We start from the raw sequence: 5805 nt of genomic DNA on the forward strand, positions 1-5805 counted from the left end.
TAAAACAAAAATATAGTTCTCTATACAGCTCAGCAGCGCATCTTGTTTATCTCAGCCATTCAATTGTCGATGGCTCAACTCGACTAGTCAAAACTCGTGCTTATGTTATAGTACCGTAAACTAATTATGCCCCCACCATCGTTTTTTATTTTTCCCTTTTTCATTAAACGGTTACAACAACCATTTGATTAAAAATCGTACACCTTTGTCACTAAAAAAGCTAGTGGTTTTAATTCTTTCTTCTTAACGTCGGGTACTCCGTACGGACGGAGCCCCTAGCGGTCCACCTATTGAGGGATTCTCTGGATAAAACCCGATCTCCACGCCCGCAAACGGCACGATAGTGAGGAGCCGGTAAAACCGGGTGAGATCAGGACTCGAACCTTGGGAAGTCAGGGTCATCTCTCATATAAATTGATGATATTGAGGTTTGAACCCGTACCTCTTACAAGTAAAGTGAGTTTACCATTAATTCTTGGGAAAATTCCCAAAATAAGCGTTTATGAATACGTTTTTTAGGTTTTAGGTGTCATTTCCAACAAATTTCCAAAATATGTATTATAAACTAGTCGTGACAAATAGTTTATGATTACCCACGAGTAATTTGTGTAACCAATTAAAACTTGCCACGTGTCTATAAACTAACCGTAACGACCAATTTCACTGATCATCTACTCGTAAAGATTAAATAAGTTTAAATCCTCGTAATCAACGCGCACGAGTAAATAAGAAATCATTTAGTCGTGACGAGTAGATTTTATAGCTTTACGAGTCACGAGTAGTTTATCAAACTAACCACGACGATGCGTTTGATTACCAAATGTACCGAACCGGATAGTTTACCTGGTAAACATTACGCATACGAGTAGTTTATATGTAGTTAACTCGTCTTGACTAGTTTACTTTGTTTACATTCCCCATACGAGTATTTTATTAGTAATTAACTCGTCCTGATAAGTTTACCTGATTTACATTACCCATTACGAGTAGTTTATAGGTAGTTAACGTCGTGTCTTGTTTACCTTATTTACTTTCCAATACGAGTAGTAATTAGTAACTAACTCGTCTTGGCTAGTTTAACGTAACAATCTAGTCGTCTCATTACTTTATAGTCTAAACTAGTCGTTACAATGTTGTTTTGAAGTTGTTGGGTTTATATAAACGTCATGCTCTTGTTGTTTTGAACCCGCACACCAATGGAGGAGGAAATTGATAATATTATAGTTTGTTACGATGTAAAGTGGGAATAAACAAAAGGAGCTACTGAGTATGCTTCGTTTGATTGTGGGCGGCAAGGTGTATCTTTATCTTTGAGTTTCGGTTATTGTGAGTTTATAGATTTTGTTACTAGTCGTTTTAAAATAGGTCATGTTAAACGATTATCTTATAAGTTCTGTAATTACTCATATCTGGTGGATATACACGACAACTATGGCATGACGCTTTTTCTAAAACGTGCTAAAGGAAGACCAAATGAAGTTGTTTATATCTACGTTGTTGAGGATGACAATGGAGACATTGCAAAATAAAGTTTGATGTCGAATGAGTTACTTACAAACGAAAATGAAATGAGGAAATTAGTGGGGTTTGTTCCGAACTTGAATATACCTTTGTCATCAAATGAATATGAATAATTAAGGTAAACTTATCAGTTGGAGTTAATTACTAGCCAAGACGAGTTAGTTACTAATTAACTACTCATATTGGAATGTAAATAAGGTAAGCAAGACACGACGAGTTAACTACCTATAAACTACTCGTGTGGGTAATGTAAAGCATGTAAATTTATCAGAACGAGTTAATTACTAATAAACTACTCGTATGAGAAATGTAAACAATGTAAACTAGTCAAGACGAGTTAACTACATATAAACTACTTGTATGCGTAATGTTTACCAAGTAAACTAACAGGTTCGATACATTTGGTAATCAAACGCATCGTCGCGGTTAGTTTGATAAACTACTCGTGACTCGTAAAGCTATAGAATTTACTCGTCGCAACTAAATGATTTCTTATTTACTCGTGCACGCTGATTACGAGGCTTTAAACTTATTTAACCTTTACGAGTAGATGATCAGTGAAATTGGTCGTTACGGTTAGTTTATAGACACGTGGCAAGTTTTAATTGGTTACACAAACTACTCGTGTGTAATCATAAACTATTCGTCACGACTAGTTTATAATACCTATTTTGAAAATTTGTTGAAAATAACACCTAAAACCTAAAAAACGTATTCATTCATAAACGCTTATTATGGGAATTTTCCCTTAATTCTTTCTTCTTATCTTTTGTTAAAAAAAAGACAAAATTCCACCTAATCGTCTTTGTTGAATCTATGCTTCTTGTCTGAAAGTCAATAGGCCGTCATAGTCTGATACGTGAGTTTTAAAAAGTTGATGGCATTTAATTGATAACGTGGCACTACCTGCAAATGTGTCGTCAATGCTCATTAGTCATTCCCAATTAATATTATCTTTTACTTGTCTCGAACATTTATTATATAATTTATTCAGTATACATATTATGTTAACAGCATTTTTCATTTAAAAAAAAAAACCCATGTTAGTAAAATACTAGCAGGAACTACAACATCAAGAACAGAAGCTACAAATTATATAGGGTGTTGCTAAATGTACCCTTTTACACCATTTTTATTAAATATACATCTCCTTAAACTTATTACATCAATTACGAAACCTTAAACCTGAAAACCTAAACCCTAAACCAAAACCCCTAAAAACTAAACCCTTAACCCGAAATCATAAATATAAAGCGCAACTTGTAAAAAAAATAATCTGAAATCCTTAATTTTGTACTATTTTGTGCTAATTTGTTAATTCTAAAATTTAAAGGGGTAATATAAAAGTTATTTTTGAGACTCCAATTCATCTAATGGTGCATTGTAAGGGGGCTCAATGAATTTGGTTGGTAATCCATGATTGGGTTCCCTTACCCAAACTGTTATACTTCGACTATGTGAAGGAGTTGTTGGAGTGCTCTAGCAAACATAAGAGTAACTCGGAAGAATGTTAAGCGGTTCAAGCAATTTTTATGATTATATATTGAATGATTTGAAAGGCAAGGAATGATCATATTTTATATACCTTTCTAAATTACTAATGTGATATATAACATCAAATCTGTTAAAACTTAAAACAATATTTGCTGGACGTTCAAGAGCGGTACGGTTCTATCTCGTAGGGGGGTAGAAGATTCACATAAAAAGATAATAATTAAAATATTTGGTTAATCTTTTAATAGTGTTTGAGTTTATCTTTAAGTGTTTTTATTTAGTTTATTTGAATTTAAAGTCCTAGTTGAGTTTGATTAAGATTGCTATATATGCGTCTATATAAACCCATTAGTTTGTATCAATTTAGTGTGTATCTAGTTTTCTTTTTCGTAAGTCGATTAATAAGAAAAGTTCTTCGAGCAAACCGTGAGTCGGTGCGCGTGTGTTGCGTTATTTTAGATACCCACTTCCAAAAGTTTAACAAAATCTACCTCCTTTCTATGGGTGAAACATAGGAACAAAAATTCTACCTTGGATTGGAATAAATGGTGCCGTTTTAATATTACTAGGTGGTAATCCGCCGTGTTGCGGCGACAGACACGAATTCGGCTGTTATCAGTTAGGTTCGTACCGGTACAAACATTAAACACAAAACACAAATTAGTAAACACTAAGAATAGTAGTGACTTGACATACAATCAAAAAAACATATATAAAACAATGTTTATTCAGTCTGTAAAACACGGTCGTTGCAGCGGCGAGTCAACGCGAATTTGGTCAGTATCGGCTATATTTGTTACGGTTCAGAACCAAACCCAAAAAATAGTTCCATCAAGTTAACATATTTAAAACAAAAACCGAGACGTTACGACGACAAGTTGACACAAACTCGATTGGTATCTAATAGGTTCATTAAGGATACAAGGACCAAACCTAATATATAATTTTGTTTGATTATCGTATTATATTTAAAAAAACGTACATTTAAAAAAAGAAACTAATAATAAAAACATATACAATAGCTAACAAAAAAAATAAGTTGTTAACTTGGAGATTTGATCTTGGACAAAGAGTGATTATGAGAGTTGGCAAAGAAAACTAAAGCCATCGAACCAAATGGGCACATTGCATAACCTTTGAAAAGACTTCTATAAAAGACCAAAACAATAGCTTTAAAAATCTTTTGTGACCAACATTTGTTTTTTATCTATATAAATATAATTAATGTCCCATTGCAAGGTGTGTTTAGATGTTCCTGTCTTGTTTTGTTCTTCTTTAATTCTCATGTGTACGTTTGGGTTGCTTACTTCTTGCAAGTCTTTCGGGTTTTTGTTCCTTCAATAATATTGGCATTTCGAAAAAGTAAAAAATAAACGTAATTGTTAGATTTACAATTTAAATGTATTTCCATCTGCAATATTACTATGCTTAACACATTCTAGCAAGAAGCTAGAACCCGAAAACAACAAACATAACATGACTGATGACACCGTAGAACACTAGGACAAACAAAACTACAAAACACCAATAAAAGGTTTTTTTTTTCAAACAATATCTTTTAATAATAATTTATTATTTATTCATTAATTGTTCAATAAAAACTTATTTCAAATATTAAGTCCAAACATACCAAATGAATAATGATGACTTTGAAACCTTTACCTAACACTACAACTATATAAAATTTGTAACATAACATCCATTAAAAGATATGGAGACAAAGAGCAAAGTTTTGATCGTTGGTGCAACTGGGCACTTGGGGAAGAGGCTTGTGAGAGCCAGTTTAGATCAAGGCCATGAGACATACGTTCTCCAGCGACCCGAGATCGGTGTCGACATCGAAAAGGTTCAGAGGCTACTTTCTTTCAAGAAACATGGAGCTCATCTTGTCACTGGCTCGTTTAACGATCATAAGAGTCTTGTTGAGGCCGTGAAGAAAGTAGATGTTGTGATAAGTATAGTGTCTGGTGAACTTCATCCCACTAGCCACAAACTACTACTTCAGCTTAAACTTGTTGATGCCATTAAAGAAGCTGGAAATGTTAAGGTATGCATGAATTTTGTATATAAAAGTTACTATTTTTATAAATAGCTGAATACATGTGAACTTAGGGCGTGCACGGTTTAGTTTGGGTCGGTTTTTTTGCTAAAACCGAACTACTAAATAATGGTAGTTTGGTTTTTGAATTTTTGAAAACTGTTCGATTGTTTGATGTTTGGTTTGGATTTGTTTTTGTCGGTTTTGCAATTTAAGCTTGAAAATTTGGGGTTGAAAAAAACTTGTCCCAAGAAAATGAATTTGGGCATAATTTTGTTGTTAATAACTAATTGATTATTATGTATTTGAGCTATAAAATTTACAAGTTACATATTTATTAAATTCTTATAAATGACTTAAAAGTAATAATGCAAAATAAAAATATGTAAACATTTGGTTCGGTGTTTTTGGCTTGCCATTAGAGCTAAAAACTGGTCGGAAAAAATGGCCAAATGATGAATTTGGGCCTAAATTATTTTGTTAGTTAATCACTAATCATTATACATTTGGACTAAAATATTTTTAAGTTACATATATACCAAATTCTTATAAATTACTAAAAACAAAAAATAAAAAGTTATAAATTTGGTTTTGTCATTATTACATGCAATATCAAAACCGAGTCGTAAAGTTCGGTTTTTACAAAAATGTAAAACAAAACCATTGTTTTTTGTTTTATTTCGGTTTCATGCACACCCTTAGATAAACTAAACCAGACACATACTTTTAGCGATTTTTGCCGTCGGAGTTTG

At 32.7% G+C, this 5805-nt stretch overlaps 1 pseudogene; it reads left to right on the forward strand.

Moving 5' to 3' along the window:
• The first annotated feature begins 4726 nt into the window (after positions 1–4726).
• LOC143635223 (bifunctional pinoresinol-lariciresinol reductase 2 pseudogene) lies at positions 4727–5062 on the forward strand (annotated as a pseudogene).
• The last annotated feature ends 743 nt before the right edge of the window (positions 5063–5805 follow it).

The sequence above is a fragment of the Bidens hawaiensis genome, unplaced genomic scaffold (genome assembly GCF_021521415.1).
Source record: "Bidens hawaiensis isolate Kalapana, Puna unplaced genomic scaffold, B.hawaiensis_p1.1 tig00007413_1, whole genome shotgun sequence".
Lineage (NCBI taxonomy): Eukaryota > Viridiplantae > Streptophyta > Magnoliopsida > Asterales > Asteraceae > Bidens > Bidens hawaiensis.